This window comes from Myotis daubentonii, chromosome 1, assembly GCF_963259705.1.
Source record: "Myotis daubentonii chromosome 1, mMyoDau2.1, whole genome shotgun sequence".
Classification (NCBI taxonomy): domain Eukaryota; kingdom Metazoa; phylum Chordata; class Mammalia; order Chiroptera; family Vespertilionidae; genus Myotis; species Myotis daubentonii.
Genome location: NC_081840.1, coordinates 145622952 through 145640835, shown reverse-complemented (window position 1 = coordinate 145640835; position 17884 = coordinate 145622952). Strand labels below are relative to the sequence as shown.

General features: G+C 43.0%; 1 protein-coding gene across 1 annotated transcript in view; it reads right to left on the bottom strand.

The window, feature by feature from the left end:
- ARHGEF38 (Rho guanine nucleotide exchange factor 38) overlaps positions 1-17884 on the bottom strand; it is a 144607-nt gene that overhangs the window by 53614 nt on the left and 73109 nt on the right. The gene's annotated exons all lie outside the window — the stretch shown is intronic.

Below are 17884 nucleotides of genomic sequence, written 5' to 3'. Positions count from 1 at the left end.
ATGCAGGAGCCTGGCAAAGGGCAGCCTTTTAGGGCCAGTCTGTGTGGGTTCGGATTGGGCTGTGCTGCCGACGTGGACAGGTTATGTCTTGGACAATGTATTCTTACCTTCTGAGCCTATTTCCTCACTTATAAAATGGAAACAATAACAGATCCAACTTTATAGGGTCCTTATTAAAATTAAAGACACTGTGTGTGTGTGTGTGTGTGTGTGTGTGTGTGTGTGTGTGTGTGTGTGAGTGAAGTTCAGAGTCCAGTATTACATGGTAAATGCTCCACATGGAGCAGCTATTGTTATGTATTAAAAGTATGGGAAGTGACATTTTAGGCACTAAAATGACATTTTCATATGTATTCCACCAACATTTCCTGAGGTTCTCTGAAAGGCAAGCAATGGAGTTTAAATAAAGTATTTCCTTAAATGTTATAATAAAAAGATTTGGCCATTATTTCTGTTAAAATAATGGACATAATAAATAATGTTAATTGGATACCATTAACAAGGGTTATGACTATCTTCTTCATAAAGTAACTTGGGCGGATTGTGCCTCGGCATTTAAGAAATTATTTTGATATTATGATAAAATTGGGTCTCGGACAGCTCAAATAGGTATTGAACAATGGTTTGACTTAATCACCTACTCCTTCACTTAAAAACGTGTATTAAGCATCCACTACCCTACCCCGCACCTTGTTAAGTTGATTTGAGATACACTCAAAAAAATATGTGATAGGGTCTGCTCTCAAAAGCATTGCAGATTTGGGCTTGATAATGATTTGGGTTGAATTGATTGGGAGTGATATGGACTTACTAGTCTGGCCCTATTATACTAACAAGTCACTCTTCTTTCAGAAATAGAAGTGCCCTTTGTATTTTCAACATGTTTTGCTCATATTAACGGATCAACTCCCTGTATTTGTGGAGATAAGAGGTTATTTATCCTTATTAAATAAGAATAGACAAATCTGAGTTTAAAAAAAATAAATGATTTCCCCAAAGTCCTAGCAGCCTAAATTCCTAGTCCAGTACTGCTATGGTAGGTGTTAGTGGAATAATTAGTGTAGATATTATGATTATAGGTAGCAAGCAATTTATTCATTTTGTGTTCTCAAATTGTCATTTGATCTTCATGTTGTTTCTTGTTGGCAAAGCCAGGATTAGAGACCATATTCTTCTCTCTCTCTCTCTCTCTCTCTCTCTCTCTCTCTCTCTCTCTCTCATTATCCCTCCACACATCAGAGCTTTGCTGGACACTGTACAAAGTGATGCAGTTAGAAAGAATCAGAAATCACTGTCATGTCGCATTTGTGTGGTGACTTGGGGAATGACTTTAAAAAATTCTTTCCACTCAATTCTATAATTTTTAAAATAGAAATAACTAATAGTATCTCTGGAGATGAGTTTGAGAATTAAATGGGATGTAAAACGTGCCTGGCATTGACAAGTTGTTCAGTTAACATCATTCATCTCTTAATGTTGCTCCACTATCTCTAGAATTAAAACACCAGTCCTTTTCTAATTTATATCCAGCCAATGAAAGGCTTTTCTTTCCTTTTCATTATATGGGATTTCCCTAAGATTGTAGACTGTGTGTGTGTGTGTGTGTGTGTGTGTGTGTGTGTGTGTGTTGGACTTCAGAAACTTAGCAACTGCGAGAATCTTTGGAACTGAAGGTATGAAGAATTCTTGTTTTGCCCCTGGGATTGTACTGAGCTGATCATTGTAGCAATGTAGGTCTTGTAGATTTGCTCTTCAAGACAGCAACACACACAGTAAGAAATAGAGTAGTTATAAGAAGAGGAAATAAAATAGGATAGTGACTAAATTTAGTTGGGCAAAAGATGCGGAGAGCCTCCCAGAGACAGAGCCAGGTGGCACAGGGGGTGAGGCCTTGGGCTGGCGGAGGAATCAGGCCCAGCAGTGGGAGTGAGCACCAGCTCTGAGGACGCTCAGGAGCGAGTCGGGCAAGAGGCTCCGAGTGTACACAGGCCAGCACAAGATGAAGTTGTAAACATGTATGTTCGCAACAAAGCAGCATAGAAACAAAAGAAAGAAAGAGGTAAGGACACGCATAAATCCACACTAGGATCAAGTCAGAAAGTCAAAAAACAAAGGAAAAGACATTTATTTCACACACAATGAAACCATTAATTGCAAATTCCCTTGTATTTTCTTTAGCACAGTGGTCTAGTTTGAAAGAATGTATATCTCCTCTTAACAGCAGTCAAAGTTTCTATTCTTTCCCAAGCAAAATTCTGTTGGGGCTCTAATAATAATTATTAAAGTTAAAAGGTATTTAAGTACTCTAATTGAAAACCATTTATTCACCCAAAGGCCACGTACAGCTATGGGGGGCAGAATATTTGATTTCCTCCCAGCCCTACCAATGTATTCTGCTTCATAACAGTGCAGATGAAGTGATGTGTCTTGCAGCAAGAAATGATTTCGTTTCCACGGTAACATAACTGGCGGCTGCATTTCTTTAGTGGTGAAGGGCAACTCCTCTATCTAATGTATGTGGGTTTGAAGGGATGATTAGAAGCGGTGAAGGGACTGAGCCAAGACCAGGGAAGGTAATTTCACTTCTGGCTGCCTGTCACAAAGGCACCAGAATCCTCTAAAATAAATATGACTGTTGTGTGCTTCTTTTTAAAAAATCCTACAACCTGACATTCTGCACTAGCTGGCATGCAAAAGGAGGGAAAAAAGGAATGCGCCCTTTTAAATGTCCTATTTATCTCCTTTAAAAACAAGTCCCAAGGATACTGAGTGCATTTTCTGTCTTGGTCTCATTACTCCTGTGTTCTATGTTGCTCCCTTCATTAATGTAAATATATTCATGTTCCTCTTGCTGCACACCTCTTTTTTTAAAATATATTTTATTGATCTTTTTACAGAGAGGAAAGGAGAGGAATAGTTAGAAACATCGATGAGAGAGAAACATCGATCAGCTCCCTCCTGCACACCTTCTACTGGGGATGTGCCCACAACCAAGGTACATACATGCCTTTGACCGGAATTGAACCTGGGACCTTTCAGTCCACAGGCCGATGCTCTATCCACTGAGCCAAACCGGTTAGGGCAGTGGTTCTCAACCTTCCTAATGCCGCGACCCTTTAATACAATTCCTCATGTTGTGGTGACCCCCAATTTCATTGTTACAAATTGAACATAATTAAAGCATAGGGATTAATCACAAAAACAATATATAATTATATATGTGTTTTCTGATGGTCTTAGGCAACCCCTGTGAAAGGGTCGTTCGACCCCCAAAGGGGTCGCGACCCACAGGTTGAGAACTGCTGGGTTAGGGCAAGGCCCACCTCTTCTTTACTCCCAGACCAGCATGTCCATGCCAGGATGTGCCAGACCAAACCATGAGGCCTCTGAATTATCCTGACCCCACTCCAAGATGAACTTCCCCTCGGGGAAGTAAAACAGGGTTAACCAATGATAAGCAAGCAATCTTCTTGTCCTAGGAAAATGGCAGCCAATAAAAAGAAGTATAGCCTTTACTTCATCCTTATTTGGCAACAATTTAATGAGTGACAATTATGCACCAAACACTTTGGTAGCTACCGCAGATCCAAAGATTCAGCATTTTCCTCAAGGGACTTATGAAGGGAGAGAGGAGAGCTAACTCATGTACCACACGATGTGGCAAGTATGTCAATAGAGCTATGAAACACAGAGGGTCACCTATTCTGCTCTTTTTTTCCCCCAACTGCTGGGAAGTCAGCATCTTAGTTGAATATAATCTTTAACAAAGTTTGTCCACATATTATTTTAGTTGTTGTTGTTAATCTTCACTCAAGGATATTTTCCCATCCATTTTTTTGAGAGTGTGAGGGACAAGGAGAGACACAGCGAGAGAAACATCGATGTGAGAGAGACATATCGATTCGTTGCCTCCTTCATGCGCCTGACCAGGGACGTGGATCAAGCCTGCCACCTAGGTACACGTCCTTGACAAGAGTTGAACCAGGGACCCCTGAGTCCTCGGGCGCAGGCTCTATCCACTGAGCTAAACTGGTTAGGGCCCATTCTGTTCTTGAAGACCTTGAGCTATTTCCAAAACAGTCTGCCCTTGAAATAGGAGCTGAGTGAAGGCAAGAGCACAGAGACACATTGAGGGAGCAAGGTCTGTTCAGATACTGCAGTTGGGCTCATATAGCTGCCGATGCCATGTCTGTGCGAAGTTTCAGAAGATGCTGCATTGGCCTGCAGCGGCCAGGACCAGAAGGACCTTGTGTATCAGCAAGGAGTGGGAACTCCAGCCTGAAGGTGATGGAGAAACACTGATGGGTTTTAGGCAGCAGCCTAACATGATTGGACTGTCTTTCCGAGAGATTAGTCTGGGACTCGGTCATATGAAAGTTGGAATTTGGGAAAGAGTTAGTGAGACAGGAAAAGAGAAACCAATTGAAAGGCTTCCATAATAATACAAGAAGTTACCAAGGAGGGCTAAAACAGGAAGTTATAGCAGTTAGGAGAAAGTGCTTGATTACCAACAACCATCTTTCAGATTCTGGTTTTACCGTTTACTCTTGTGACATTTGGGAAACTGACTTGACTCTCTGTTTCTCAATTTCCTCATTGAGAAATTGGAATCATAACAATTATAGGGTTGTGTGAAGATTAAATGAGTTAAAGTATTTGATGTATTTATATCAGCAGCTTGAATGTGCAAATGCTGACTAGATGTTAGCTATGACCACGAAAGCAAAAGCAGGGAGGATGGAGAAGAGAGAAAGAAAATGGATGTTAAGCATATGTGAGAGATGAAGAGGGTAAATTAGGTGTATCTCAGGATTCTGATTTCAGTGACTGTATGGATGGACAATGCTGACAAGATAAGGAGAGAGTTTAAGTGGAAAGATGCGAGTTTAGTTTTAGATAGACTGAGTTTGAATCACCCATAGTATATTCAAGTGGCAGAATCCTTGTGGACTTGTATACTGGACTCTGGGATTCTGGGGAAAAAGATCTGGGAAAGAGATGTACATCTTGGGTAGCAGGATTGGTATCAGCAAAGCCAATGACAAAATAGTGAGAGAGGCTGCAGAGGCTGAGCAAGTTTGCTGGTCAAAGAGCCTGCTGTTGTCCCCAATGTCAGCCCTCCCCCTTCTCTCTAGCAATGGAATTTTGGCTGCCCTAAAGAAAAACTACATTTACCAGCCTGCCTTGCAATGGTGTGGCCATGTAATTAAAGTCCGACAATGGGATACAAGTAAAAGTGTCCTGTGATAATAGCCAGGAACTTGCTCTAAGAGGCAGCCAGCTCATCCTTTCCCCCTCCTTCGTCACACTTTCCTCTGCTCTGCTGCCTGGAACTTGGGTGCTACCTTGTCCATGAAGACCTGGGGGCTGTACCCCAGAGTGAGACCATGTGGTATTTATCTTTCTCTGACTGGCTTATTTCACTTAGCTTAATGCTCTCCAGCCCAGTGAGGGCACGAACGGGAGTGGGATGGGGGGCAGTAGGGGGGTAAGGACACATATGTAATACCTTAATCAATTTTAAAAAAAGATCTGGGGGCTGGAAGAAGCTAGCATCCCAGAGGACTTTGTGGAGCAGAGCTGCCATGCCAGTCTAGATTTAAAATGCCTTTAGGCTTTTACACAATAGAGAAATGAACATCTACCTTATTTAAGCTAGTAATGTTTTGTGTTGTTTCATGTTTCTCCCAGCTCAACATAATTCCAACCAACACACTATGTTCTTTCCTTCTCTCATAGGAAAATATTTGGAGAGAAATCATGACTAGTTGAAAGTCCCCTCTTTATTAGCCATGAAGTTTAATTTTTAAAAACAATCTATGAAAATATCTCATGAATTGGTACTTATGAAGAGTGTTATGGACTAAACGCTTGTTTCTCCCCAAAACCCATATGTTGAAGCCCTGACCCCCAGTGTAGTGGTTTCCCGAAGTGGGGCCTGTGGGAGGGAATTAGTTGTGGGTGAGATCATGAGGGGGAAGATCCCACAATGAGCTCAGTGCCCTAATAAGAGGAGGAAGAGACACCAGAGCCTTCTCTCTCTCCACCAGGAGAGGATATGGGAGGAGGCTCACTGCAAACCAGGAAGAGGGCTCTCAGCAAGGACCAGGCACCTTGACCTTGGTCCTCCAGCCCCCAGAGCTGTGAGAAGTAAATATCTCTCATGTAAGCCACCCAGTCTGTGGTGACTTGTTATGGCAGCCTGAGCCGACAAGACACAGTCTATAAAGTAGGAAGTTACTTGTATTAACAAGAAAAAAAATATGCAATAAGTTTAATTCTGAAAACCAACTACCATGATGTCAAAAGAGAATTTTAGTTAAAATAAGCATAAATTAAGGTCTAAAATATATTCCAAAAGGAAGTCCTGTGGCTCTAATAAAAGTTGTCAAGACAGTATTTAGAATACAGAGAAGGGGTGGATGGCTCCAAGGACAGAGGGGGGGGATATGGCCCAATCCCTGGAAAGAATGTCTGAGATCAGGTGAGATCTTAGCCTCTGGCTGTCACTTCCCTGAGTGCCATACACAAGTGAAAGGAGTTTACAGGCAGCTTTTACCCAGGAGTGCCAAGGAGAGCGCCCACATCTGCTTATGCTCCATGGACAAGCCCCGCTGCCGGGGCTAAACAAGGCAGTAGGTGAGCCTGCCAAAATGCCAGCACACTCCTGTGATTTCCCCCTTTGGTCTCAGCCTCCTTCTGTTCTCCAGTGGAGAATAAGGTGAGGAGGGGAAGTGAGAAGGAAGAGGATGAAAGGGTTAATGATGCTTGCAGGAGCCACCATTCTTTGCCCTTGGTCTCATTTAGCTCCTACATCACTTGGGGATAAAGCATACTAAAAAAAAGGGACTCTGGTTAGGGTTATGAAATTCACACCAAAGGCAGGTGCCAGGTGGTGGTACATGCAGTTACGATTAAAGCAAGCAAACCCCTTGAGTATCAATTTTATTAAGATATTTTTTGGGGGGGGAACATTATTTTCATATAAAAGAGTAGAATTGAACATTTACATGAATTCTTAAGATAAAATGGGACTATAAGGTTATTTCATGCCTGTGGCTTCAGGTCATAATTCCACATTCCCTGGGGCTCATCATATTTCTCTTCTGACAACAGGAATATTTCAGTAAAAGATTTTCAGAAGCACTACAGAAAAGCATGTTCATTGGATTGGGCAATTCTGAGGTCTCTGGTGACATCGTAACAGCAATTTCAGAGGAGTGGTTTTAGGAGGAAAGGAGAGGCGAGGAATGGGACCAGTGAGGGTAGCTGGACCATGTAGAGAAAAATGAGAGAAAGGAAGGGGGCCAGAGTGGAGTGTGGGGTCCTGCCCCATGACCACCACTGTGTCCAGGGACAGATAGGATAGTGTCATAATCGACATGGAGTCTCTCAGAGGAGAGGCTATTCCACTACTGAAGCAGCATCCACCCAGCACATCTGGCAGTGGGAGGTGGCCTGGCAGCTGGCAGGACACACTGGGGGACATCAGTGGGTAGTGAAGATAGATGGTATCTATATACATAAAAGCCTAAGTGACCGTCACAACCGAAACAACCGAACAGATGACTGAACAGGCTGAGGGGGGTGACCAGGCCAGCGGGGGGTGGGCGGGGTAGTGAGGGCCGACCAAATGACTGAGCAGCAGGCTGCATGGGGTGACCTGGATGACAGGGGCGTTAGTGAGGGCTGACCAAAAGACTGAGCAGCGGACTGCGTGGGGTGAGCAGGCCAACAGGGAGGGCAATGACGGGCAACCAAACAACTGAACAGCAGGCTGTGTGGGGTGACCAGGCTGGCAGGGGGGACAGTTAGGGGCAATCAGGCAGGCAGGCAGGTGAGCAGTTAGGAGCCAGTGGTCCCAGACTGTGAGAGGGATATCCGACTACCTGTTTAGGCCCAATCCCCACTCTGGCCCCCTTCCCAGGATCGGGCCTAAACCGGCAGTTGGACATCCCCAGTGCGGGATGGGCTGAGGGGAACCCCCCCCCTCCCCATGCACAAGTTTCGTGCACTGGGCCTCTAGTATAATATATAGCATGACCTGTGTTAGGAAGAGCAAGGGCTCCCTTCTGACTGTCCATAATTACTGATGCTCTTGGGGGCAAATCAGGCTCTCACTTTGTCTGAATCATGAGGTTGGACTGGATGCTCTTTAAATCCAGGGCTAAGTTCGAGAATACGGCTATTTATTTTAATGGTAACTCATTGTCTCTTCCTGCTCCTTTCTGACGTCCAGGATACTTTAACTCCGATAGGGATTTTGATAACAACTGGCACATTAAGAAAACATCGGCTCTTGGAGGTTGACTAGGCTTATTGTGGCGATCATTTTGCAATGTATACATGTAAGGAATCATTATATTGTACTAATATAATGTTACATGGCAATTACACCTCAACAAACTAAAACACTGCTTCTCTGAGAGTTGAAAGTTAAGGTTTCCCTTGGCTGGATTAGGAAAAGAAACAATAACGTTTCCCTTCTCAAGGTTGGTAACAGTGTTAGGAGGTCTCTGTTCTTAGGCCAACCAATAATTCTCCATTTATCACATCTTAGTAAGTACCTCTCTTGAGATTGCTTGCCTCTGCTACAGCTAGTTGCTCTATGCTACCCATCAGCCTTTGAAAATAGCCTGGGAAAAACCACAGGTAGACTCTGAGACAACAGAGTAATTGCTGCGTTCCCTCTGTGTGCTGGCCAGTACACTGAACACTTCTCATTATCGCCCTCTCCCATTCATTTCATTCATCCAGTGACTGTCTTTTGAGAGCACTGTCTTAGGTGCTGGTGATACAACAGCAATAAAGCAGAAAAGAATTCTCCCCTCATGGTTCTGCTCTAGAGGGGGTGCGCCCTGTGTCTTGTATCTTTCTTCTATGGAGGACTAGCTATCCCCACTTGAAATATGAACAAGTGAATGTGGCATCCATTGTTAGGTGTTTATCCATTCTTCTTCTTCTTTCTTTTCCCCCCCAAATGAACAGAATTTGGAACAGCAATGCACCCGGTTAAAAATACAGACCTTTTTCAACCTCTGGTAGTTAGGGGTGGCCAAGTGTATGTGCAAGTGTGTGTTTTTGTATGAATGCATATGTGTACAAAATGAAACGTGTGTGAAATGAGATCATGAAATACAGGTAGAGGTCACTGGGAGGGGCTTCTGCCTCCACCCCCCCCGCCCCCCCCCCCAGGGAAAAGGCTTTGGGAGGAGGTGGGGGTGGGTTTGCTCTGGTTTCTTGCAGGAAGCATGCTTGGCAGTAGAGTAACCATCTTGAGGCCATGAAGCCAAATGCCAAATACTATGAAGGAAAAAGCTGCAAGGAGCCAGCAGGCAGCTGCCCCAGTGAACTATTGATTTATTGTTATTGGAAGAGGAAGGTCCCTATTTGGTTAAGTCCTTTGGGCAAAGTTTCTATTCCAAGCAGGAAAGTGCAGTCCTAACCCACCCACAGAGCTAGCGGTGACAGGGCCAGCATTAAAACAGACCTTCTCGCTCCAAAGGCCGCGTTCTTTCCAGGCTATTGTGCACTTTCAAGGACTGCACCTCTGCCAACTCACTTCTCATGTTCCCTTTCTGGCTGCTGGGAAAGTATTCAGGGACTCAGAGAACTCTTACACTCATAGAATGTAGTACTTTATTTCCATGTGTTTTCTGTGAAGCAATTGACATTTCACAGCTCCATTCAGAAGGGACTGCACAGCTACCCCCACTGACCTCCATCAACCAGCCCCCGCAGCAGAACATCCTAGAATGTAACGCTCTCCTCAGTGAAGGAAGTGTGGAACTTAGTAACAACCCACCCTGCTTTTGTTTTAATCACAAGAAACAAGTCCTCATAGTCCTGGGATCCATTCTCACTTCACTCGTCCTGGTGCCTGCCTTCTGTCGGTTTCCTCTTTCCTGTGTGGATGGGTGTATACTTGACCCTGAAGCCCTCCCTCTTTTTTTCTGGCATATTCTTTGAAGCTGACAGTTTTCCTGTTCCTGCCAACCTTTGGAATAAAATGTCCTGACCTTTCAGCTGCCGCTTCTGGGTCTCCCCCTGCCAACCTCACTCATTCCAGTGCGCAGACTCTCCAGACCTGTCCTAGCCGGACACAATTCACTGGGTCTAGCCTGTCTGTGTTCTGAGTAACACACACACACACACACACACACACACACACACACACACACACACACACGGTAACAGTAATAGTAGAAAAACGATTCCGGTGAGCTCATTTGTGGCAACACAACATGCATTGTCTGTAACAATGCTCTTCTCACAAAACCTGCGAAAGGCACAGACCCTCTTTCAGGGGCCGACAGGAGACAGAGCCTTAGCAGAACAGAGTGCTGCTGGGGAACTACAGGGCATCACCCCCTGCACCTTCAGAGAACGGGAGCCTCTAATTGCCTTTCCCTCCAAGGATATGCCCACCCTCAGGAAGGACCTATGAGAAATTGCAGTTCCTTTCCCAGAAGCTTCTTTCAGCTCTGGTTCTCAGCCCAGTGTGCATGAGGTGGGCACATAAAGTAGACTTGAACATCTCTGTGACTCAGTCTTTTCTTTAATACTGTGGGACATGACAACATTTTTGCAAATGCATAGAAGAAGGCACAGCCCTGTTTTGCTGGTCTATTGCTATGTGACAAGGCACCTTAGAATTCAGGGCCTTAAACCAACACCTGTTTAGGTGTTGTGTGGTTTGACCAGGATCAGCTGTGGGGTTCTGCTCTGCTTGATGTCTTCTGGGGCTACAGTCATCATAGGGCTTATCTGGCCACATGGTCCAAGATGGCGCATTTTCAAGTCAGCACCCTGCCAGGGGCAGTGGGAAGGCTGGGCGAAGCTGGGATGCTGGGACCGCTGGGCCATGGTCTCAGTCCACACACTCTCAGGTCTGATCTCTCTCCATGGGACCTCACTGGGTAATATTCCAGCAGGGTAGCTGGACTTCCTAGATGGCAGACTTCCCAAATCATGAAAGTAGAAATTGCCAGCCTCTCTTAAGGAGTAGGCCCAGGCATTGACACAGTGAGTCTCAGGGCCAGCCACAGATAATATAGGACTGAACCACATAGCAGTGTGACTACCGGGAGGCTTGCTCCATGGAGGACCCTCTTTGGAAAGCAGCTACTGCAACTGCCGTCCACTCTACCTAATGTCCAAATGATATTCGATATGTTAAATAGCCCTTCATAGAAAAACCTGTGTTGCCGTATTAAGTATGTGAATTACCAAGTTGCATATATATTGGTAGCATTTAGAAACCACGCACATCCAGTGAATCTGATTTGTTTGAAAAACATGATCAGGATCTCTGGAAAAAAATTCACGTTTTATTCAATTGTTACGTACATAACAAATCAAGCTTTGCAAATAGATAATATTCTCAGGATAATAAGTAAAATCCTCCTCCCAGTTTATCTAGGTATCAGGAATGTTTCCCTTTGACAGTAGAGCTGTGAAACACAAACTCTCATGCGTGTCATCTCAGGACAGAGAAATGGGACACCTGTGTTTTTCATTCTGTGGTAGCCTAATTTTGGAATACTTCACCAAGAATCAGTTTATCTTATGAAATGTAAGAACTCTGGTGAAAGATGTTTAGTGATGGAAATTGCCAGTGAACTCTGCATTTATATGGCTGCCACAGATGGGTCATGGAGGCTCCTGGCACTACCCTCCAGCCACTTTTTAAAAATATATATTTTTTCATTTATTTCAGAGAGGAAGGGAGAGGGAGAGGGAGAGAGAGATAGAAACATCAATGATTAGAGAGAATCATTGATCAGCTGCCTCCTGCACCGCCCCCCACTGGGGATAGAGCCCACAACCTGGGCATGTGCCCTTGACCAGAATCAAACCTGAGACTCTTTGGTCTGCAGGCTGATGCTCTATCCACTGAGCAAAACCAGCCTGGGCCGCTTTGTGTTTTTGTTTGTTTGTTTTTATTTGGGTAACATGGCCATCCAACTTATTGGTAATCAATGTAATAAATATTAAAAGCATTCATTGGGTGGCAGTGGTTAATATGATCATATAGGTTTCAGGTGTGGGTTTCTATGTTACAAGATCTGTGTATTGCACTGTGTGCCTTTCCCATACTCTCCTGCCTTGAGGCCTTTGTGCCATTCGTCATTTAGGAAGTCATTTGTTCCAACATCCACCTGCCCATATCCTTCAAGTCCCCACTCTAAACCCACTTTCCAAATCAAGTTTTTTTTCTCATTATCTGAGTTGAATCAATCTCCTCTCGGTGTATTAATTAGCTATTGCTGCAAATCACCCCTAAATTGAAAGGCTTAAAACAGAGAATTTTTTTTGTCTACAAAAAATATTGTTTGTCTACAATTCTCTGGGCTGACAATTTGAGAAGGGCTCAGCTGGGACGGGGTGTCTCCGTGCGTTGGGCGAGTTTATTCATACACTGGCAGTCTGGCTGGGGGCCAGCTGGCTGAGGAGGGCTTTACTCACCTGGGCAAGGCCTTGATTGTGTTGCCTGGAATGACTGGGTAATTTGAGCCTTCTCTCTCCCCATGCAGAGAGCGGATGTCACAATGCTGTTGTAGAACATCACTGTTGCCACATTTTATTGGCCAAAGCAAGCCACAAGGCTAGCCCAGATATAAAAGGCAGGGTGTGTGTGTGTGTGTGCGTGTGCGTGTGCGTGTGCGTGTGTGTGTGTGAAAGTATGACTCCTACTCTTTATTTTTCAAAAATGGGCTTAATGTTTTAATATTTCATTTTAAATAATCTTCCTATTTTTTTAATAATCTACCTCAAAGTGTAATTTAAGATTAGTAAATTTGAAATTCTGAACATCTTTGTTTCTCTGTAAACCATAATGTTTTTAACTCTTTATTTTGAATTAGTTTTATTCTTAGAGAAGAAAAGTTGCAAAAATAGTACCAATAGGCTCCAAATATTCCTCACTCAGTTTCCCCAATGTCAACATCTTACACAGCCCTAGTGCAGTTGTCAGAAAAAAGAAATGAAGGTTGCTTCAGTACATTTAACTAAAGGACACATCGCATTTGAATTTCAACACTGGTGTCCCTTCCCTGTTCTAGAACCTATCTGGGCTCCCACTTGCATTTATCTGTTACTTCTCCTTAGTCTTTGGCAGCCTTTCAAAGACTACAGTTTCTCAGTCCTATCTTATCTTTAATGACTGACATTTTAGAAGAGTACTGATCAATAATTTTGTCAAGTAACCGTCATGTGAGCTTGTCGATGTCTAGTGTTTTCTCATGGTTGCACATATTTTGGACAAAAGTACCACAGATGTGATTTTTTTCCCCTCGGCACATTGTATTACAAGTTTCATGATGTGAATATGTGTTACTTCCTGGTATCATTGACCTCGATCACTTGGTTAAGATGTTCTCTGTCCGGTTTCTCATTGTAAAGGTACCACTTACCTTCCCCTTTGAGATTAATCAATACTTAGGAGATACTTGGAAACTATTAAAAGTATAATTCTCCTCAAACTTTCATCCACTAAATCTAGCATTGATCAGTGGATTTTTGCATTAACAGTTATGATTATAGTATTTGTCTAATAGTAACTTTCTATCTTCCTCTTTCCTTCTACATTTATTCATTGAAATATATCATAAGGAAGAGCTTTCCTTTCTCCTCGTTTATCAGTGTGGACTCGATATTTATTTTATCCTATGGGTTAAAATATAATACAGGCATTATTGATTGTGCTGCTCAAATATGTAAACCATAATATTTTAAATTGGGAAAATACTCCCCTGTGAGCACAGAGGCACCTAATCAGCTCAGAGAAAATTCTGCTAAATAGAAGGTATTCAAATTATGATTACAAATCTCTCCAGATTAAAATGTGTAAATATTTGGATGCAAATGTTTTGACAGATACTATCTTTGCCTCCATTGTATGTGTGTGGGTTTTTTTGTTTGTTTGTTTTTGAAAAATTAAGTTCATCAAATAAGCTATTTTTGTTTATGGTTTTTGAATATTTTTCCAAACATAGATATTGTAAAACCTGGTACAGGATATAAGTTTATACTAATAAATAGGAGCTGAACAATAGCCTAAAATCAGGATGTTCTAGGCAAATCAGGCCACATGTCTCCTTCTGGGAATCGAACCCTGACCTCCTGGTTCATAGGTCAATGCTCAACCACTAGGCCACCATGGCCGTGCTCCTTAAACCTGGAATTGTCTTTGACTCTGGCATGTACAGTCAACCACTGACTCTTCTTTATGCTTTCTTAATTCTTACTGTATCCACCTAGGCCTAGATGCTGTTACCACAGCCTGTATTACTTATAATTACCTATCAATTGGTCGAGGAATCATGTCCTCATTATATCCATTCTCTTCACAGCTACCATAGTTTTATTTATCCAGAAACTTTGTGTCTCATCACACCCTTGACGAAGAAATCTTAATGTTTCCTTATTACCTGCAGAGAAAATTCCACAACTTAGATTCTGAGTATAGTCCGTTCCTAGTCTATACTTACAGATTCATTTGTCATTCCTCCCTTGCACAAATTCCTCACTCCAGCTTGACTTGATCACTCCCCATGTCCTAATCACAGTTGGCATTTGGCATTTGCTGTCCATGCTTTTGTTCATGCTTCTATTCTGTCTTCCCAAGCTATACCTCACTTGTTGAAATCTGACCTATATCTTTAAGCCCAAGTAATATCTTCAAGAGTCCTGCTCTGATTCCCCATCCAGGAATATTCTTTTTATCCTCTGAAGGTCGGCAGTTGTATAGAAACTACTCTGGTGGTGTATTATACTATCACCTTCAATTCAAGGAGCTGCTTGATTGCAAACTTTTGCAGGATGGAGATGAACTCTTTCATCTTTTGATATTGAGAATGCCATGCAGCAGGAGTATGTGAACATACTGCTGCTTAATAACTATTCATTGAGTGAATTAATAAATGAATGGCTAAAAAATCCAAACAAAAGAGATAATGAATGACATCTTCACTCTAGAAAATATTTTTACAATGTATTGGAAATATAATAATTAACCCAGGCTGCCATAGCAAAATAACAAAGACTGGGTGACCTACACAATAGACATTTATTTCCCATGGTTCTGGAGGCTGTGGAGTCCAAGCTCAAGGTGCCAGCAGATTCGATTTCTGGTGAGGACCTCCAGAGTCCTCACATGGTAGAGGGACAGAGGGAGGGAACTCTTGGTCTTTCTTCTTCTCATTATAAGGACACTAATCCCAGCACGAGGGAGAGCCCCTTGGGACTTCATCTAACCCTAAATTACTTCTCAAAGGCCCCACCTTTAAACATCATCTCATTGGGGTTAGAGCTTCAACAAATAAATTTTTGGGGAGAACCAAGATGGCGGCATAGGTTAACGCTGGAGTTTGCTGCTTTGAACAACTACTTCAAAAGTGAAACCAAAAAATGGAAGGGACATCACCCAGAACCACAGGAACGCTGGCTGAGTGGAAGTCCTACAACTAGGAGGAAAGAGAAACGCATACGGACACTCAGAGGAGGCGCAGGGCTGAAGTCAAATTCTGAGGTGCGGAGTGCGCGGAGCGGGCTGGCGGCAGAGGGCGCAGTTGTTGTTTTCAATCGGGAGGGAGTCACAGACTCTGAGCACCAGATCCGGGCGAGTCTTTAGGGACCCAGACTCAAACGGGAGAAGCGGGACTGTCTGGCTTCGGTCAGAGCGAGTGCAGCTTTCTCTCTGAGCTTTGCAGCGGGTGCTGGGACTCAGAGAGGCAGAGCCCCTGGGGACAGGACTGAGAGCCGCCATAACTGCTCTCTCCGGCCCACCCTGTTGATCCTGTGCGACCCGCCCTGCCCAAGCCCTGCACAGAGGCATTTGCCGGATAGCCTCAGGCAAAGGCTAGATTAGCACCTCCCTAGAGGACAGAAGTTCTCTCACTGCTGACACAGCTGATTCTCATAGCCACTTGGCCTGGAGGTCAAACCCTCCCTGGTATTAGCTACAACAATCAAGATTTATCTATAAGACTGCGAACAAAGACCACTAGGGGGTGCACCAAGGAAGCATAACAAAATGCGGAGACAAAGAAACAGGACAAAATTGTCAATGGAAGCTATAGAGTTCAGAACCACACTTTTAAGGTCTCTCAAGAACTGTTTAGAAGCTGCCGATAAACTTAATGAGATCTACATGAAAACTAATAAGACCCTCGATCTTATATTGGGGAACCAACTAGAAATTAAGCACACACGGGCTGAAATAACGAATATTATACAGACGCCTGACAGCAGACCAGAGGAGCGCAAGAATCAAGTCAATGATTTGAAATGCGAGGAAGCAAAAAACATCCAACTGGAAAAGCAAAATGAAAAAAGAATCCAAAAACGCGAGGATAGTGTAAGGAGCCTCTGGGACAGCTTCAAGCGTACCAACATCAGAATTATAGGGGTGCCAGAAGATGAGAGAGAGCAAGATATTGAAAACCTATTTGAAGAAATAATGACAGAAAACTTCCCCCACCTGGTGAAAGAAATGGACTTACAGGTCCAAGAAGCGCGGAGAACCCCAAACAAAAGGAATCCAAAGAGGACCACACCAAGACACATCATAATTAAAATGCCAAGAGCAAAAGATAAAGAGAGAATCTTAAAAGCAGCAAGAGAAAGAAACTCAGTTACCTACAAGGGAATACCCATACGACTGTCAGCTGATTTCTCAACAGAAACTTTGCAGGCCAGAAGGGAGTGGCAAGAAATATTCAAAGTGATGAATACCAAGAACCTACAACCAAGATTACTTTATCCAGCAAAGCTATCATTCAGAACGGAAGGTCAGATAAAGAGCTTCACAGATAAGGAAAAGCTAAAGGAGTTCATCACCACCAAACCAGGATTATATGAAATGCTGAAAGGTATCCTTTAAGAAGAGGAAGAGGAAGAAAAAGGTAAAGATACAAATTATGAACAACAAATATGCATCTATCCACAAGTGCATCTAAGAATCAAGTGAATAAATAATCTGATGATCAGAATGAACTGTTGATTATAATAGAATCAGGGACATACGAAAGGGAATGGACTGACTATTCCTGGGGGGGAAAGGGGTGTGGGAGATGTGGGAAGAGACTGGACAAAAATCGTGCACCTATGGATGAGGACAGTGGGTGGGGAGTGAGGGCGGAGGGTGGGGCGGGAACTGGGAGGAGGGGAGTTATGGGGGGGAAAAAAAAGGAACAAATGTAATAATCTGAACAATAAAGATTTAATTAAAAAATAAAAAAAAAAAAACAAATAAATTTTTGGGGAACACAAATGTTCAGTACATAACGAGGACATTTAATCACAAGAAATGATTGAATTTAAGCCTGTCTGTGGGAGAATCTTTTTGAGTGAATGGGCATCGTGATCTGTAAAGTCCTATAAATAGCCAGGTTGATTCACCTTTCATATAAGATCAGCCTTGTTTATTAATCTTTGGGTCATTCATAAATGCTAAACAAGATCAATATCATGCCATTTTTTTATAACCCTGATTTCCACTAACAAATAAAGACATAATGGGTAAAGACATAAGGTGTGTATTTGTGTCTCTGTATCTGTCTCAAACAAAAAGATCCACATCAAACATATAATAATGGCTTTTTATGGGGAAGACAGTGGCATTGCAGAGGTATATCACCCTGTGTGCTCCTGAACTGTTTTGGTATTTTTGGTAATGAGCATATTTTACATATTATGTTGAAACAGAAAAATGATTTTTAAATCTTTTAAGAATTCTTGGCCTACATGGCACTCTGTACATGAGATCCTGATGTGGCAACTGCCTTCAAAGAGTTCATACACGGTATTCCTTTGGAAGCTCCAAGAAATGAAGAAAATAAAAACGTGGCTCAACCTATGTCCAATGATAGCTCTATTGTTT